General features: G+C 39.9%; 1 non-coding gene across 1 annotated transcript; it reads right to left on the bottom strand.

Annotated features, from left to right (window-relative positions):
- Positions 1 to 7,855: 7,855 nt before the first annotated feature.
- LOC122202574 lies at positions 7,856 to 7,961 on the bottom strand. Its single transcript, XR_006194742.1, has one exon. It is a non-coding gene; the product is annotated as a U6 spliceosomal RNA (small nuclear RNA).
- Positions 7,962 to 20,653: the final 12,692 nt, after the last annotated feature.

The raw sequence follows: 20,653 nt of genomic DNA, 5'->3' as shown, positions 1-20,653 counted from the left end.
AACAGCCAGTCCGAGTTGCTTGAGAATCAGAACCAGGACTGACACATGCCAGAAGCAAGGCTGCAGCCACGCCGGCCGCTCCTGGGTCAGTAATGCCAAGGTCACCTGCCTCTCTGACACGTCCACGTCTTCCTAATAGTCTCAGCCCCCCAGGCGCCCCTCCTTCCAGATGACTGGACCTCGGCAAAAAGAGGCCAGGCAGCTGCGTGCTGGCTGGTAGGGAGTGGAAAGAGGAAAGGCTCTCCTTGACCTGATTTCCACAGTGGGAGGCAGAGCACCGAATCCCACCTAGATTGTCCTAAAATTGGGAGGAGTGGGGGTTGGGGAGGCCGTGGGGGAAAAACCCTGATGAATATGCATTGCAGAGATCACTTCGGCATCTCAATTTTCCCCTTCATTGGCATCCCCAAACCATGCAGCCAAACAAGAAAATCACCTGCCTAACATGATGAATTATTCTTCATGTAACTAATATGAAGCCCCCTCAGGATCTACACCCATCTCCTGATCTGGCTATCAGGCCAAAAAGCAGGGTTAAATCACACAGTAAAACTCGGCTGGGGAAGTGCCAACCTGCTAGGGAGGATAGAGGCTGTATGAGGGAACGCACTGACATGCGCTAGCAGCAGCTGGGAGGATAGAGATGGAACTGGATCCTGAGGGTGCCAACTGAAGGGGGATTAGAGCATAATGAAGTAAGAGTTGATCACGGGAGCATTCTTCCATGATATGTGATTTAACACCTTTGGCAACGACCCTGGGAAATGATAGTTCTTGAAAGTCTGAAGAAAGGCAAGGCCCACACCAAGTGAAGTAGAAATTCCAGAACTGCTGTGGCAGATGGTGGAAAAGTAGGTCAGAAAGCTCAGAGAGGAGTGCATGCTGGAATGGACATATAATCGAAGGCCAGAAAGCCCATTCTGGGGAGGGGCCCAGAGAACAGTCCATTTATCAACATATTAAAGAATGCTCTGGTGAGAGGGCACCAGATTCACTCTTTGGTTGTTGTCCCTGTAGTACAGGGCTGACGATAGAACTGGGTTTCCTGATAAGAAGGGGATAAAAGAACTCCAAAATAATAAAAGACCAGCAGGTCTTTAATCATCAGAAGCAATGAGGCTACAAAATTGAAGGGTCATGGGGGTGGGTGGATCTGATGTCTAAGAAGCCTACAGAGTTGGTTAATAGATGTGCTCCCCGGGAGAAAGACAGATGGGCAGGCAACAAAGGTATTGCTTAATTTAAACCATTGAGAGAAATCAAGGATTGATGATAAAAGGGTTGAATGCAGCCAGACCTAAAAGTCATAATCCTTTGCTCAGTTTTCAGACATGAGCTGTTTTAAGACTCCGATACCTTGAGTTTAGGAGCCATGTCTCCAGAAGGAAAGATACTGCAACAATATGACAAGTAGATATAGTAATGTTTCCTCTAGTCCTTTCCCAGAGAGACCTGTGGCCATTTGCTTAGATAACCAACCACTGGGGAAAAGGAATAACCAAACATTTCAAAAACTGTTGGACATAGGGTACAAGTTGACATTGCTATGTTAGAACCCAAAACAGTTTTATGGATCACTGTTACAGTGGGGGCAAATGGGAGGCCAGGTAATAGAGTCTTGACCCAGGTCTATTTCCTAGCGGGTTAGCTGGGTCTATAGAGTGACCAGTGGCCATTTCCCTGGTCCCTAAATTGGTATATGGCAGAACCTCTACATTTGCTCCTGGGCCTGAAAGATAAGAGCACCACAGTGGGAATCCCTGAAGCTCCTTATCCCCTGCCCACTGCCCCAGCCCAGTTAATATTACATCCTCATGGGAAATAGCACAGGCTCATGTTACCCTAAGTGATGTAGGGGGTAGTGGCCCTCATGCATCCCTGTTTAATTCACCGATTTGGCCCCTACAAAATCTAGACTGATCACGGAGGACTACAGAAGATTACCACCACTCAACCAGGTAATATCTTGAACTGCAGCTGTTGTGCCAGATTTGGGCATGTACACAAAGCCTTAGGCACACAGATAGTGGTTAATGAACACTGATGTGAATGAACACTGAAGAACACTGATGAATGTGTTCCTTTCCATTCCTGAAAGGAGGATTAGAACAGTTTGTATTTCACCAGAGGTGGACAATGGTATACATTTATGGTCTGTGAATGCTCTTACCTCGAGCCCCTGCTCTTTCCACATGAAGTGGATGACTAAGTGTTCGGCCCAAAGCTCTGCTCCTTGTGAATACTTCCCTTCACTGCCGTGTTTCAGGGCTGCCCCTGAATTGACTACAGCATGGCAGCAGTCCATTTTCAGCCCTGTGCCCCTTCATCAGTTGGTCAGAAGGGGGCTCTACTCCATACTGCTTTGGGTGTGAGCTGAAAGAGGGAAACATGATAAACCCACCTAGAATGCATTCCTCTGCATTATATTAATGGATTTCTGTCACCTCAACTTTGTTTAACATTGGTCACCTTAGGTTAATATTGGAGAAACCCAAGCTGCCTGAGGTGTCATACCGTGAATCCAGAATCTTAGGTGAAGTTACCTGTATCAGTCTAGGTTCAACCAGAGAAACAGAACCAATGGGAGATATATATTAAAAGATTTATTCCACAGAATTGGCTTAGGTGATTGTGGGGTGGCAAGGCAAGTCCAAAATTTATAAGGCAGGTTTGCAGGAAAGGCAGGTCAGATTTCTTGAGTAAGAGCCTTATCTGCTATCCACGGGTGGAATTTCTTCCTCATGAAAGACTCAGTTCTACTCTTAAAAGCGTTTCAACTGATTTAATCAGGCCTATCCAGGTTATCTATAGTTTCCTTCAGTTAAAGTCAACAGGATTGTGGACTTTATCTACAAAATACCTAGAAACGCCTAGATTAGTGTTTGATTAAATAACTGTAGGACTACAGCTCAACCAAGTTGATGCATAAAAGTGACCATCACAGTACCTACAACATTAAATCCAATCTCATTAAAAAATCAAATCTTGTAATGTATAGCATGGTGACTATAGTGAATATAACTTTATTGCATTTTTGAAAGTTGCTAAGAGAGTAAAGTTCTCATCACAAGAAAAAAATTCTGTAGCTATGTTTGGTGACAGATGTAATCTACACTTAACGGTGGTGATCATTTCCCAGGGTATGCAAATATCTAATCATTATGTTGTACACCTGGAAATAATACATTGTATGTCATTTATACCTCGATAAAAAATCAAATATGAATGTTTTTCATTTCTTTAAAGAAATACTTCATTTTTTTCTTAAGTTTTTATTTAAATTTTAGTAGTTAACATATAGTATAATATTAGTTTCAGGTATAGAATTTAATGATTCAACACTTCCATACCTCTTTGACATCGGTCATAGCAACACTGCTTACTAAATGTGTCTCCTGAGGCAAGGGAAACAAAAGCAAATATAAACTATTGGAACTTCATCAAAATAATAAGTTTCTTCAGAGCCAATGAAACAATCAACAAAACTAAAAGGCAACCTATGGAATGGGAGAAGATTATTTGCAAGTGATATATCTGATAAAGAGTTGGAATCCCAAATATATAAAGAAGTTATAAAACTCAACACCCAAAATAGGGCAGTTAAGAAATGGGCAGTTAAGGGGCACCTGAGTAGCACAGTCAGTTAAGCGTCCGACTCTTGATCTCGGCTCAGGTCACGATCTCACGGTTTGTGAGTTTAAGTCCCACGTGGGGCTCTGAGATGATGTTGTGGAGCCTGCTTGGGATTCTGTCTCTACTTCTCTCTTACGCTCCCTGCATGTGCTCTCTCTCTCTTTCTCAAAACCAATACACTTAAAAAAATAAAAAGAAATGGGCAGTTAAGAAATGGGCAGAAGATATAAACAGACATTTTTCCAAAGAAGACATCCAGATGTCCAAGAGACACATGAAAAGATGCTCAACGTCACTCATCATCAGGGAAATACAAATCAAAACCACAATAAGATAGCACCTCACACCGGTCAGAATGACTAAAATTAACACAGGAAACAACAGATGTTGGCGAGGATGTGGAAAAAGGGGAACCGTCTTACACTGTTGGTGGGAATGCAAACTGGTGCAGTGACTATGGAAAATAGTATGGAGGTTCCTCAAAAAGTTAAAAATAGAATTACCATACGACCCAGCAATGGCACTACTAGGTATTTATCCAAGAGATTAAAAAAAAAAAAAAAGACTTCTTTTTTAAGGGCAGTTTTAAGTTCATAGCAAAATTAAGAGGAAGGTATAGAGGTTTCCCATATTCTTCTGCTTTCATATGTGTATAATTTCCTCCTAATTATCAATAGCTGACACCAGAATGGTACATTTGTTACAAATGATGAACGTACATTGACACATCATAATCACTGAAAGCCCATGGTTGACATTAGGATTCATTCATGGTGTACATTCTATGGGTTTGGACAAATGTATAATGACACATATCCATCATTATGGTATTAAAAAGATGATTTTCACATGCTCTGTGTTCTTTGTATTCATTTCTGTCCACTCCCCAAACTCTGGTAACCAGTGATCTTTTACTATTTCCATAGCTTTGTCTTTCCAGAATGTCATATAGTTGGAATCGTACAGTATGCAGCCTTTGCAGATTGATTTCTTTCACTTAGTAATATGCATTTAAGGTTCCTTCATGTCTTTTCATGGCTTGACAGCTCATTTATTTTAGTGCTGAATAATATTCCATTGTCTGATGTGCCACAGTTGATTGATCCATTTACCTACTGAAGGACATCTTGATTGCTTCCAAGTTTTGGCAATTATGAATAAAGCTTCTATAAACATCCATGTGCATGTTTTGTATGGGTATAAGTTTTAAATTTCTTTGGGTAAAAACCAAGGAACATGACTGCTGGATCATATAGTAAGAGTATGTTTAGTTTTGTAAGAAAAAGCCAAACTACTGTACCATTTTTCATTCCCATCAGCAATGAACGAGCGTTCCTGTTTCTTCACATCCTCACCAGTATTTGGTGTTGTTAGTGTTTCAGATTTTGGTCATTCTGGTAGGTGTGTTGTGGTTGAATTGTTTTTTGACCAGCAAGTTTTTAGATCTTTCCATTACTTTGTGAGTTATTTGGGAACACTTTTGAATAAAGAGTTCACCAATACCACAACAAATAAAACTGAGTGTTACTGGGTACTAGGCAGGGCACTTTGGATTTTACCCGTATTGTGTCCTTAAATACCATGAGATCAGTACTATTGTTGCCCTCTTTCATTTGTGAGGAAAGTGAGGTTTAGGGAAATTGCCTAAATTCATTCAGCTGGAATTCAGTCTAGGTCTGATTGACTTCAAGTTTCTGGCTTTTTATTTTAGAACAGTTTTAGATTTACAGAAAAGTTACAAAGATATACAGAGAGTTCCTGTATTCCCAGTGCTATGGACTGAATGTTCTGTCCCAGAGTTCATACGTTGAACCCCAGTATGATGATATTGGGAGGTGTGACCCTTGGGAGGTGATTAGGTAATGAGGGTGGACCCCTAATGCATGGGATGAGTGCCCTTGTAAAAGAGAACCCAGAGAGCTCCCTCACCGCTTCCACAATCTGAGAACACAGTGAGAGATCGGCTCTCTATGAAACAGGAAGTGGGCCATCACCAGACGCTGAATCTTCCAGCACCTTGATCTTGGACTTCCAAGCCTCCAGAACTGTGAGAAATAAACGTTTTTGTTCAAGCCACCCAGTCTATGGTATTTTTGTTACAGCAGCCTGAATGGGCTAACATACTCAGTTTCCCCTAATAATAACATCTTATGTAACTATGGTACATTTGCTCAAACTATGAGTTTAATATTGGTACATTACTACTTACTAAGCTCTAGACTTTGTTCAGATTTCACCAGTTTTCCCACTAATGTCCTTTTTGTATCTCAGGATCCAGTCCAAAATACCAAACTGCATTTAGCAAAGCTTATAGTTTTGTGGTACCTGGGTGGCTCAGTCAGTTGAATGTCTGACTTCAGCTCAGGTCATGATCTCACAGTTTGTGAGTTCGAGCCCTGCATCAAACTCTCTGCTGTCAGCACAGAGCCATCTTCAGATCCTCTGTCTCCCTCTCTCTGCCCCTCCCCTGCTCATGTTCTCTGTCTCTCTCAAAAATAAATAAACATTAATAAAAAATTATAATAAAAAAAGCTTATGGTTTTAACCATTTCACTTGGATTGCCCTATAGAGAAGTTTATAAATCTACAAAAAGGTATACAGTTCCATAATTGTTCTATGGGTCTGGGTGACACAGCTTAATAATGGGACTGTTCAGGTTGAACATTTTTGTTTTCTTTGACTATGTTTGACTGTTCTGATTTTCAGATATACTTTGACTTTGGTATCTGACCTAAAAACTCAGAAACTTTTCCTTAATGCTTTTTGGAATAGGTCTCAGTAACACTTTTTTAGTTTCTTAGTTTTTCAGAGAAACAAGCTCCCTAATAACCATGATAGTGCTACTTAAAACTTTTAAGTCCTCTGGTCCTGATGACTTCCTTCGATATGCTTTTAGTGACCTCTTCCTCTTCCTTTCCATTCCTGTTGCTATCAATTTAGTCCATCCAGGAAAAGACTGTTTCACATCTGGATTATTATAAGAACCCTCAAAGGCTCTTCTAACCTCTAGACTCCCTTCAGTTCCAAACCCATCTTTAATATCATGACCAGACTGACCTTTTAAAATCTTTAGTTTCATCATATTATCCCCCTACCTAGAAAATCCTCAGGCTCTGCTTGATGATTTCGGGAGAAATAATCAGGCTGTAAAATGTTATTAAAACCTTTCTCTATTCTTTTTCCAAACCATAGTCCTATGATTTTTCCAGATGAACCCTTCACCCTAACAAGTCCATTCTTCTGAGTCCATCCAGAACACTGTCACTGACTCAGAGTTCATGCTTATGAGACTACCCTTGTTTGGAATGTCCATTGTCTTCTCTTTTCTGTGTCCAAATATCTTCTATCTTTTAAAGAATGTTCAAGGTTTATCTGATGGCTCTCTAGGATGTATGAAGAATAATTCTCTTCTCTTAGTAATTCAGAACCTCTACTGTTTAAGTTTATCAATGTGTAAAAGTGATGAAGGAAGCCAATTTGTAGTTCTAATTATGACCTTGATGTGTCTTCTCATTTTGTTATTACCACCACCCACCTGTACACAGTCTCTGTCTGGGCAAAATTCTCTTGTCTTGTGCTCCTGGGTACAACTGGAACAAGAACAGAACTTCTAAAGACTTTCTGTAAAACAGAATAAAATGAAAATAAACACCAAATTTCAAGAAGCCACAAATAGCCCAATTTACAAAATATAAATTACTCAATCTACCTTGAGTAGTACTAGTTAGGATTAAGTTCAGATGTATTGGCCAAAAACTCAAACAAAGAATGGCTTAATAATATAGTTTGTTCATTCTTGTAAAAGAAGCCTACCAGTCTGTCACTGAGGACTCAGATATTGATTTTTCTTTTCTTTTTTCAGTCATCACTATAAACATTTATTTTATTAACAATTTTTTTTTCAATGTCCATTTATTTTTGAGAGACAGAGAGAGACAGAGTGTGAGTAGGGAAGGGGCAGAAAGAGAGGGAGACACAAAATTCAAAGCAGGCTCCAGGCTCTGAGCTGTCAGCACAGAGCCCAATGTGGGGCTCGAACCCACAAACCGGGAGATCATGACCTGGGCCGAAGTCAGACACCCAACCAACTGAGCCACCCAGGCACCCCTAAACATTTATTGACATATATCTAGCCACCATTGTTAAAATCTTTTTTTTTTTAATTTTCTATTTTAATCACCCGGTGCTCATCACAAGTGTACTCCTTAATCCACATCACCTAAAAATGTGGAATGCTCACAAATTTGTGTGTCATCCTTGTTCAGGGACCACACTAATCTTCTTTGTATCATTCAAATTTTAGTATATGTGCTGCCAAAGCGAGTGCAGATACTGATTTTTCTACTCCACCATCGTTGGCACAAGGACTCCATTCCCAAGGTCATTTCACAGTCTAATATTACTGCTGGAACTCCAGCCATCATGTACATATTCCAGGGAGGAAGAAGAGAAAAGACCAAGGAGCTCCATATGCCCCCCCCCTTTAAGAGTCTTCCTGGAAATTTTACCCAACAATTAATTTCCACTTACATTTGATTACTCATATTTATTATTATTTTATTATTTTTTATCCTTTTGGGTTTTTAATTTTATCTTTAAAAAATGCTTATTTATTTTTTGAGAGAGAGAGAGCGAGAGACAGAGAGAGACCATGAATGGGGGAAGGGTATAGAGAGATGGCGACAGAGGATTGGAAGCCGGTTCTGCACTGACAGCAGTGAGCCCAACGCGTGGCTCGAACTCACGAACTGTGAGATCATGACCCTAGGCAAAATCAGATGCTCAACCAACAGCCACCCAGGCGCTCCTCAAGTTTTTATTTAAATTACAGTTTATTAACCTACAGTGTAATCTTAGTTTCAGGTGTAGAATTTAGTGATTCATCCATCATTTAATAAAACACTCAGGGCTCATCACAAGTGCCTTCCTTAATATTCATTACCCATTTAGTCCACCCATCTGTCCACCTCCCCTCCAGTAACTCTCAGTTTGCTCTCTGTAGTTAAAAGTCTGTTTTTGGGGAGCCTGGGTGGCTCAGTCAGTTAAGCGTCCAACTTCAGCTCAGGTCATGATCTCACAGTCCATGAGTTCGAGCCCCGCGTCCGGCTCTGTGCTGACAGCTCAGAGCCTGGAGCCTGCTTCGGATTCTGTGTCTCCCTCTCTCTCTGCCCCTCCCCTGCTCATGCTCTGTCTCTCTCTGTCTCAAAAACAAATAAAAACATTAAAAAAAAGTCTGTTTTCTGGTTTGCGTCTTTTTTCTTTCCCCTATGTTTATATGTTTTGTTAGTTAAATTCCACATATGAGTGAAATGATATGGTATTTCTCTTTCTCTGACTGACTTATATCACTTAACATAATGCTCTCTAGCTCCATCCACATTGTTGCAAATGGCAAGATTTCATTCTTTTTGATGGCTGAGTAATATTCCATTATATGTACCACATCTTCTTAATCCATTCATCAGTCGATGGGCATTTGGGCTCTTTCCATAATTTGGCTATTGTAGATAATGCTGCTATAAACATTGGGGTGCATGTATCCCTCCAAATCAGTATTTTTGTATCCTTTGGGTGAATACTTAATAGTGCAACTGCTGGATAGTAGGGTAGTTCTATTTTTATCTTTTTGAGGAAACTCCATACTGTTTCCCAGAGTGTGATTGGCCATATTTAGTTTCACACTGCCATACTTAGTTTTGAGGGAGGCTGATCAATATAGTTTTTCATTAGAGAAGATCGTTGCCTTGAATAAAATGGGGTTATGCTAATAAGCACAAAGGGAAGAATGGGTATTGGGTGGACAATTAGCCCTCTCTACCACACATTGCTTCTATGGCTGAGAATCTCTGTTCAGAAGATGTCCTTGCGCTACAAAGCTCGAAGTCACATTGTCTCTTTTGTACTTTGAACTTCTCCCCAGTCTCCATGTAGGGGTGTTGTCTTAGAGCCCATTATGTCAGCATTTCCTCAATCTCCTGGGCTGGCTCACCCCAGAAGAGCCAAATATTTCTCTAGGTTTGTCTTTCTTCATTTCAGTTTTTGGCCAGTGAGTCCCACCTCTTTCTAGGTGACTCTCATGAAAACACAAGTTTAGTGTAATATGTTGTGGAACTGTCCTCTAGGATAGTAGACTGTAATTTTAATGGCTCCCAATAAAGCATGGATCTGGTACTTACCCCCTATGTGATGCCTTTCCACGTTGATTTTGGATTTGGCCATGTGACACACTTTGGTCAGTGAGACATCAACAAATGTCAAGCCAGAGACCTGATATGTGCTCTTGCACTGAGGCTTGCCTACTTTTATCAGCTCTGTGTAAGAAATGCAGGCCATCTTGTCAGAGAGGCTGCATGGATAAGAATGGAGACATTCCATCTGGCAGCCCCAGTTGATCTCCAGGCATGTGAGTGAGGCCCTCTTGGATCTTCCAGCCCCAGATAAGCTGCCAGATGATTATAGTCACGTGAGTAATTCTAGACAAAATACCAGAAGAACCACCCGGTTGAGCTCATGTACAGGATCATGAGTAAATAAATGGGTGCTGTTTTAAGCCATTAAGTTTTGAGGTGGTCTTTTATGCAGAAAGAAACCTGAGCCATCTTGGATATTGCTCAGAGATGTTGTGGCTTGGGCTAGGGTTGTGGATGGGTCATACCTGCTAACCACAAGGCTGTGGTTTCAGGAACATATGCTCTAGTAAGCACTTGTTCTCGTCATTCAACATCCTTTCTCCCTCTTTTGGTAACAATACTGGGGTTTTACTTGGGGCTGTCAGTTATTCAGTTCTCACATGCGATTGCTTTGGCCACGGTGTTTGGACAGGAAGAGGTAGGTGATCTAATTCAGACAATTAAAAGTCAGGTTTAGGATTTGTTCAAATTCTCTTTTCATCTAGAAGACAGACTCTGCCGTTATGTAGGGTCTGAGGAAACTGGTTCAGCCTTCTTTTTTGGTAATGAAGACACACTAAACAGGCATTAGGAAGTTTTGCTCTAAAGACGTTCCTAAAGGAAACCCTCGTGTAGAGCTTGTGGGGACGTAAACTGATGCTGCCATACTGCAGAGTAATCTGGCCATAATAAATACAAACACATACACCTCTGACCCAGCAACAAATGCCCTAGGGAAACTCTCTAGGGGACACAGATGACCATCTTCATCAGAGCAGTTTCTGGCAGCAGAGAATTAACACTAGTTGAAAGCTAGGAGGATGAACAAGTGAAATATTGTGGAATACTATGCAACATTCAAAAGTAATAATGTAGTTCAGCACCATGGCTGGCTGGAAGATCTTGGCACTCATCTCCCCCACAAAAACAAACAAAAATCCCAGTAAGTAAACAACTACAAACTGGTGAAAACAGCTCTGGGGAAGCTCTGGACTACAATGAAGGAGCAGCAGAACTCTGCAGAGCTAAGAAACTGAGGATGGCTGCATAGAAAAGAGTAGGAAACATTTTACCTGTGTCATCCCCTCCCCCTGTCCAAAACAACTCAGCTCCAAGAAGGATCCCCTTGGAGGGATCCTTTTTCCATGGAGGAAAAAGAGAGCAGAACCCTAGTAAGCCTCACTGCCCTTGCAGCCTTTGCTATTGAGGACACCTGCAGTCCTCACCAATACAGAAACCATCTGATGGAGCTGCCCAGACTCCCCACTGGTCCCCACTGCTATGCTTCTTCCCCATGGCTGGAGCTGTCACTGCACTGACATAATAAGGGCTATTATATGACAAACCCACAGCTAATATTATACTCAATGGTGCAATGTGAAAAGCCTTTCCTTTAAGATTAGGAAAGGTAAAAGGATGTCCATTCTCACCACTTCTATTTATTGGAAGTCCTAGCCATGGAAATTAGGCAAGGAAAAGAAATGAAAGACATCTAAATTGGAAAGGAAGAAGTAATAGTATCTCTTTTGCAGATCAGATGATCCTATATAAAGAAAACCCTGAGAACTCCACTAAAAAACTATTAGAACTAACAAATGAATTCAGTAAAGTTGCAGGATATGTAATCAACATAAAAATCAGTTATAGGTATCTATACGCTAACAATGAAGTATCTGAAAGAGAAAGAAAGGAATCCCATTTATGGTGGCATAAAGAACAATAAAATACTTAGGAATAAAGTTAACCAGGCAAGTGAAAGACCTGTGCACTGAAAACTATAAGACAAATTGAAGAAGACACAAATAAATGGAAAAGATACCCCATGCACTTGGATTATACGAATATTGTTAAAATGTTCACACTACTGAAAGCAATCTACAGATTCAATGCCATCCGTATTAAAATTCCAATGGAATTTTTCAAAGAACAAATACTATCCTAAACTGTTTATGGAACCCTAGAAGACCCCAAGTAGCCAAAACAACACTGAGAAAGAAGAACAAAGCTGAAGTATCACACTTCCTGATTTCAAACTATATTACAAAACTATAGTCAAAACAGTATGGTTTTGGTATAAGAACAGGCACACAAACCAGTGGTCGGAGCTGAGAGCCCAGAAGACCCATGCATATATAGTCAACTAATCTTTGACAAGGGCAACAAGAATGCACAATGGGGAAAGGGTACTCTCTTTAATATGATATTGGGAAAACTGCATATCTACATGCGAAGGAATGAAATTGAACCTGTATCTTACACCACTCACAAAAAATTAAGTTGAAATGAATTAAAGACTTACATGTAAGACCTGAAATCATAAAAATTATAGACAAAATCAGGGAAGAAGCTCTTTGACATTGGTCTTGGTAATGATTCCTTGGATAAGACACCAAAAGCACAGGTGACAAAAGCTGAAAGAAACAAGTGGGGCACATTAAACTAAAGAACTTCTATACAGCCGAAGAAACCATCAGGAAATTGAAAAGGCAGCCTATGGAAGGGGAGAAAATATTTGTAAACCATATGTCTCTCTCTTTCAAAATAAATAAACTTAAAAAAAATAATAGAGTACTGTATACCTGAGTACTTGCTGAGAGTAGATTTTAAGCATTCTCACCAAACACACAAAAAGAGTTAACTATATGAGGTGATGTATGTACTAATTACCTTGACCTTGGTAACTATTCCACAATATATATGTCTATCTCATCATGGCGTTGTACAATGTAAATAAGTGCACTTATGTTTGGGAATTATTCCTTAATAAAGTTAGGAAAAAAAGAGATCACCAGTTTTAAAAATTAAACAAAATTAAACAAAACAAATTAAGGATGTAAAATTTTCACCTAATAGTTAAGATCTATCCATGTCATTCTCTGTGAAAATGAGAAATAGGACAATACAATTTCTATTTTGGAATAACACATGCATGCATGAGAAACACTCTTTTTCAAGAATATAGATGTATCAATGGCATATATTAAACACAGAAAGATGATCCCATGGAGTAAAAGGAATGTGAAGAGAGCAATGAAGGAGAGAAATTAAGAAACTTTCAGATCGATATGTGCCAGACTGAATGTGCCAGGAATTGAGGTTGTGATTAATTAAAAAATTTGTACCTGAGGTTTAAAAAACCCCATAATGATTTATTACAACATGAATGATTTGCAATTTGAGACAATTCATACCTGTAATATACACTTGAATATGAGAAAGTGCCCACGTAGAAAGTCTTCTCCATGTCGTACTTTGAGACTTCCAAGAGTCTGCAACGCAATGGATTCTGTTTAAAATAATCTTTACTATTTCCCCCAGGCAGTTAGTAAAGGAAAAAGAGAATATGGGCTGACAAGAGAATATTTTTGTAGGATGGATGAAGAGGAAAGAAGAACATTTAATGCCAAAGGAGTTGTCAACAATTGAAAAGTAACAATGTCAGCTTGAAGAAACAATTTTCTCCACTAGTGTCAGGGCGAAATTTGATGTCACAACATGATCACCAAAAGTATGAGAGGGCAAATGTCAAGAATTTTCCTGATGTTTTCCTCATGGCATTCTATTCTATTTTAGTCTTATGTATCAGCTATCCAAGATTTAATACCTAGTGGAATGTACTTGCTGGAAAGAAATAAAAAATTGCATCTCACAGCATTGAGCATTAGTGTGACAGAAATGTTCCTCATCGACCTTAAATTCCTGTTCATAGCATTACAAAAGATAATGAGCTGATTTCTTTTAGGGTACTGCATTTTTCTCACTGGCAAGAAAATAATCAAGAATTGAGCACGAGTGATGAGATGCTGGTGTATCAGTGTGTTGAGACCTCTTAAAATTGATATTTAGGATTTGTAGCTTATAAGATTATTTGTATACTCAGAAATCCAATATGGTCATATCTGAATGTTCTGAAAATTATGAATTTAGAAGTTTATATATATATGAGTTTGTATCTATGAGCGAATTTCTCTTTGAATTATCTCTTTTTTCCTTTCATTACTTTACTATTTCTCTTCTAAATTCTGTTTTATGGGAAATTTGTATTCTTTGGATTTATTAATGGTGCGGGATTAAAGAAAAAAATCGCAGCCCTCATGCAGTTTATATTCTAATAGGTTAATGCTTGTTAATTTAGAGTACAAACTGTTCGATACTGTAATGTAATAACACCAGGAAAATTATATTTATGTTTTTGAAATTTGATATAATTTTGTCCTTATAACGTTTCTCCTAAACATAGCATATTCGGCATTATAATGTGATTGCTAGTGCATAGATTTAAGTATAACTTGGGTCAAATCATATCCCCAAATAAAACAAATGACTGTCTGATATGATAGGTTTAAGCTATAGAACACCATTATCCTTGATACACTATAGGGATTTTGAAAGGTTTGCTGAATTGGACAAGAGCATTAAGCCCTGGGCCTGATACTTTTATTACCTGGGTTTTTAGTACATTAGGATACCATTCTATTCTTTTCTCATTATTTATTATAATGTACACAGTCTATAAGTACGTTCCTTGCAGCACAATCCTCTTTGTACTTCCATATAATCTTTCTATTGCTTCCCCATCCTCAAAGTCCTGCCCCTTTGAGCAGCTGCTTCAATTTTTTTCTCTTTTTAAAGAAATCACTCTGTGATGTATCCCTGTCTCCCTTGTTCCTGTTAGTTCTCTGAGGTTGGAGGCAGCCTGGATTTCTGGAGGCTTTTAGATGTTAAGGGCAGCTGTGGGTGGCAAACATCAGCGCCTGCTCTCTTTGCTCCACTGTGCAGAAGGAAGAATATTGAACTAGCTCTTGTCTCAAGCTTACCAGGAAATATCTGAGGTTGGACATCCAGGGCCAATATCACAGTGATTGCCAAAAGCGTTTCCCCCTAGGGAAGCCACTGTCACCAAATAAACATTATTAAGTGAGGTCTGTTGTGATGAGGCAATAGATAGTTCTAAGCAAGTTACACATAAGCCACACCATTTGGGGTTTTGAATTAATTCCTTCATTCCATAAACATTTATTGAACACTTACTTGGTGTAGTACTTTTTTTTTTTTAATTTTTTTTTTTTAACGTTTATTTATTTTTGAGACAGAGAGAGACAGAGCATGAACGGGGGAGGGTCAGAGAGAGAGGGAGACACAGAATCTGAAACAGGCTCCAGGCTCTGAGCCATCAGCCCAGAGCCCGACGCGGGGCTCGAACTCACGGACCGTGAGATCGTGACCTGGGCCGAAGTCGGACACCTAACCGACTGAGCTACCCAGGCGCCCCTCTAAATTTTTTTTTAATGTTTATTTATTTTTGAGACAGAGGGAGACAGAACATGAGTTGGGGAGGGGCATAGAGAGAGGGAGACACAGAATCTGAAACAGGCTCTGGGCTCTGAGCCATCAGCACAGAGCCTGACGCGGGGCTTGACCTCACGAACCGCGAGATCATGACCTGAGCCGAAGTTGGACGCTTAACCGACTGAGCCACCCAGGCGCCCCTGGTGTAATACTTTTACCAGGCATTGAAAGGAATTTAATAATGAGAGCTGCCATTTATTAATTTCCTCCTGCATACAAAGGGCTGCATCTATTTTTTCTGATCCTTACTCCTACAACTCTATCTACCTATAGATATATTGTTTATATATAAAAATATAATGTTTATAAATATATATAAATACGTATATATTTACAGTATATATACAATATATATAATATATATATTCTTTATTTTATTTTATTATTTATATATATATATATTAATGTTTATTTATTTATTTTGGGGGGGAGGGACAGAGAGAAAGGGGGCGAGAGACTCCCAAGCAGGCTCCGCACTGTCAGCACAGAGCCTGAGGTGGGGCTCGATCTCACTATCTTGAGATCATGACCTGAGCTGAAATCAAGAGTCCAATGGTTAATGGACTGAGCCACCCAGGGACCCCAACACCAGAACAATATTATTTTCTCCATTTTAGAAGCAAGAAAATTGAGGCAAGTGGGGAAACTAGCCAAGGAGGTGAGGTGATAGCCTACTGACGTGCTGTGAGGGTTCTATGCATGTGCTGGCTTCCCAGGACGCCACTCTGAAGCCTGGATCCCAGCCCTGATGTGCCTCCCTGGAAATGGAAGTAAAACTGAGTGGCTCATAACCCTGAGGAGCACGGTGGAAGCTCAGACGGGAGAGGTGGATGTTGCTGAGGTTTGTGGCTGTTAGTAAAGGCTTAAAGGAATAGCACAATCCAAGAGACGAGGACCCAATGGCTGTGGATTTTGCCCTAAGGACATTTTTCCAAATTTCCACTTTATATTTTTATGTGCTTTCACAAATCCTTTCTGGAATAATTCAATGCAATGTACAAGTAATTATACCAACAGAATATAGTCAGTATTGGTATGCATGAAGCTGAGGCATATACACTGTTTTTTGTGAATGAGATACTCTACATTAAATAATTTACCTCTAAATCAATGATAGGAGAATTCTTCATGTGGCTTGCAAATCCTAGGAAACATGTCAGTACTCAGGTTAAATCAGACCAGTTGTATGTTTTTCAGAAGTCTTTCTAACGTCACTTTGTCTCAGGACATCTTCAAAGAAGTGAAAACAGAATGTAGTTAATGGAAACCTGTAGTTAATGGAAACCTGACAGTAATTTAGAAACAAATCTGACCATAAGGAAGAAAATCTGTTAGAGCTGTGTTTTCAAAAGAATCCCTCAAGGCCACCTTTCACTGCAGTTTCTGATGAAATTGAATCATAAATTTAAATAGAAAAAATATGTAATTGCTATTATTTATAGTGCTGGAAAAAATCCTAGATTTGTATAATAGAAGAAAAAGGGTCAATCAATGAATAGGGTCCCTGCTAAAGAAAGCTAAAACCCAGAGGCAAAGTTTTAATTTAATTTTTTGGCATTCACTGATTTCCCTCCCATGTCTTGAATGGTTTCCTCTAAAACATCAAATATATGTTAAAAATAAAACCTCAATACAATACTCATTAAATTACAGAAATGTTGTGAATTGTGTGTAATATTCTTTCATCTTTTCTGCCTCTAGGGGGAAGTGTGTTTTCAACAATTCTGTCCCCAGAAGGTATCTTCTTTGTGGGCTGAAGGCTTCACAGGAATATTCTTTAATGTGACCTCAGGGCTGGCTTCACAAGGGAGATGTTCTCTGCGAAAATCTGGAAGGGCTCTTGCTTTAGAGATTGCCATGGGGATTGTGAGGGAGAAGATCATACAGACGATTAAAACTGGTGGAGAAAATTTCCTTATAGCATTTCTAACACATTTCAAAGAATTACATGTTGAGGTTCCTTAGATAATGCTGTCTTTCCTGGTAGTAGAGGAATTAACATATAGACACTGCTTTCATTTCAAAGAGCTGGCAACCAAACAATTGAATATAGAAAACTGGCCACTTTATTTTAAAGTTAAAAAAATATAGTTTGTGGATATGGATGAAAACATTTCTAAATCCTATAAAAAGTCTATTAGTTTCTGTAATAATCATGTTTAGAGCTAACATTGCCTTTCATTTGGGTAATTTTCTTTTATTTTCCAGGACTTCCCTGTAACTTTCTTTTGTTTTCATTCAGCAATTGTAGCCATAATGTACTAAGTGAAAAGGTTAGCAATCTTCCTCCCCCCCATATCAGTGTTTTACAGAATTAAAAGGAACAGTATTTAAAAACTGAGTCTGAGGGATGAGTTATTTCTATTTGTTTTCTTTTCCCCTCTCTTCTTGGTTTGATTCACTTTTATGATTATAATGCTGCAAAAAATTCTATTATAATCTATTAATAATTATCTTAGTGTGCTGTATATCCTCAAAACTTAGCCACATATAAAATAAAATTTTTATATAAAGACTGTTATTATTTAATGAAAATTAGCTTTGTTTCCAAACCTTTTTTAGATGGTATAATAGGTGGTAATGCTTATTTCTAATTCAATCTCAGGGATGAAGATATATTTAAGTATGTATTTTCTATTCTTTGGCCTTAATGAATGAAAGGTGTCAGGCTGCATGACTTCTAAAATCTTTTCTAGTCCTAAGGTTGGAGAACTTCATGATAGTCAAGATATTCACACAGACTTCCAGCTATTTGGAAGAATTTTAATTTGATGGAAAGTAAACTTGTAATATTACAATTCATATACTTAAATTACTTGATGGGGTTTCCTATGATGTGCATATTTTCAGTTAAAGATTTTTCTTCAAAAATCCTAATTTCAAGGGGGTGCCTGGGTGGTTCATTCAGTTGTATCTGACTTTGGCTCAGGTCATGATATCGTGGTTCATGGGTTTGAACCCCCCATCAGGCTCTGTGCTGACAGCTTGGAGCCTGGAGCCTGCTTCAGATTCTGTGTCTCCCTCTTTCTCTGTCCCTCCCCCGCTCATGCCATCTCTCTCCATCTTTCAAGAGTAAATAAATATTAAAAAAAATAAAAATCCTAATTTCTATAAAATAAGTCCTGGGGAGGTAATGTATAGCATGTTGACTATAGTTAAGACTGCATTGCATATTTGAAAGATGCAAAGAGATCTTAAAAGTTCTCATTACAAGAAAAACACTTTTGCAACTATGCATGGTGATGAAAGTTAACTAGACTTATTGTGGTGACCATTTTCCATTATATATAAATATGGAATCATGTTGTATATAAATTATACAACATAATACATATTACAAGACTAATATAATGTTATGTATTAATTACACCTCAATTAAAAATAATCCTAATTTCTGCTCATTGAAAAATTTTAAGGGGTGCTTTGAACACCAGCATGGGCAGTAATGCTGGTTTTTCTGGTTCTGCTGTCTAGTTTGGGGGCTCTTCCTTTACACAGGTTGGTTTCTCGGTGCCCTTGAGTAACAGGCTGGAAGTTGAGAGCTCTGATCCAAAGGCCACTGGGAGACTATGATACTCACCCAAACGCAAACGTACTGCCCTGGGCGTGACCTTCGGTGCCGCTGGGGCAGAGGCCTTCACGCCTGGTGCCACTGAAACCCCAGACTCTCCTAATAAACCCACACCACATAGTGTGCAGAATCATATCGCCATTGGCTGGCGTTCCCCAGACACAGGGCACAGAAAGCAGTAATAGGAAACCTTGGTTCCTTCATGTCTCCTGGCAACCAGTTTCAAAATCCATTTAAGACCCAAGGAATTCGTGATATAGTCGTGTTCTCTTTTTTCTTTCTTTCTTTTTCTTTCTTTCTTTCTTTCTTTCTTTCTTTCTTTCTTTCTTTCTTTCTTTCTTTCTTTCTTTCTCTTTCCTCCCTCCCTCCCTCCCTCCCTCCCTCTTCCTTCCATCCTCTTTCTTCCCAGGAGTTCAGGGAGGATTTAATTGCTGTGAAGTGCTAAATCTAATTTCCAGTATGTGCGAATTACCTCTTTGTGGAATTAAAATTTTATACAGATGCCTCTTTTGCTGCTGATTAGCAGCTCTGATTAAATAAATGAGAGTTCATGCAGGGGTTGGAAGGTCCTACTTGGAAGTTTTAGGGATCATGGTGCATAATCTGAAATCTAAATGACCCAGAGAGCGAAATGTTATCCATAATCACACTTCCGGTGCCAGAAAGAGCGTTAAGGAGGTGCTTTAAATGGCAACAGGCGCTGTTACTTGAAGTTGCCACGTCTCCTTAAGTCCCAGTTTGCCTTTTCACCGTCACAAATAAGAGCGATTGCTGTTTGGGGCCTCCGTGTTTAAAAGAAAGAAAAAAAAAAAAAAAAAAAAAAAGAAAGGACAAAGAGAGAAAAGAAAAGAACAACCAACAACAAACCAACCAAATGCAGCGCCTGGGACGGTGGCACCGGCGATAGCAGTCAGTCGGCTGCAAGTTTCTGCCGAAAGAGGGCGTTGGTCTAAGACTAATAGAAATTCGTGGACACAGACAGTCTAATGAAAGCCCATTTAAAATAATTTTCACCTTATTTTAATTTGTGGCCTTTAAGTATCAGAATTCCCCAGTCCAATGTAGCACGTTCACACTGCAAATGACCTCGGCGTGTTGTCACTTTCAGCGGGTCAAGTTCCATTTGGACCTGCCCTGTAGCGCAGCGGACTTCCGCGAGGCTCCTCTGGCCGCGGACTTCACGGCCGTTTCCATCCTTGTCCCCACTGCCGTTGTGGCTGTGACCAGTGGCAAGCCTAGGTCTCCGACACAGGACCTCTCTCGGCAGTGCAGAACCCGGAGCACAGTGTGTCGCGCGCTGGCGAGGAGAAGCGGTTAGAGCGGAGGGTGGTGCTGCTGCACCCAGGGGACCCTCGAGTGACGATTTAGGGAGGTCTCTTTAGTTACCTGGTTTGGCAAACAAAACCCTGAGGACGCTTCGGAGATGCTCTTCAAACTATTCGCCACTTCGAGAAGCGGAACTCTTCGCTCGCCTTTGCGAGCAACAAGTTTCGCTTTTCTGCTTGCAGGGCGCCGGCTGAGGGACTTTGCGCGGGGACACTGGAATCCTGGAAACGCTACGACTCCAGCGCGAACCCGCGTGGCCCAGGGGGAGGACGCGGGCGCGTAGCAGGGGAAAGCGGGGTAGGGAGGGGTGTAAGTAACGCCTCGGCTAGCTGGGAGTTCTGGGTCCTCGATCGAGCCGTCTGCCCTGGGACCTTGGTCCCTGTT

This window comes from Panthera leo, chromosome A1 (assembly GCF_018350215.1).
Source record: "Panthera leo isolate Ple1 chromosome A1, P.leo_Ple1_pat1.1, whole genome shotgun sequence".
In the NCBI taxonomy this organism is placed as follows: domain Eukaryota; kingdom Metazoa; phylum Chordata; class Mammalia; order Carnivora; family Felidae; genus Panthera; species Panthera leo.
Note: the sequence above shows the minus strand (reverse complement) of the source record. Positions and strands in the feature narration are given on the sequence as shown.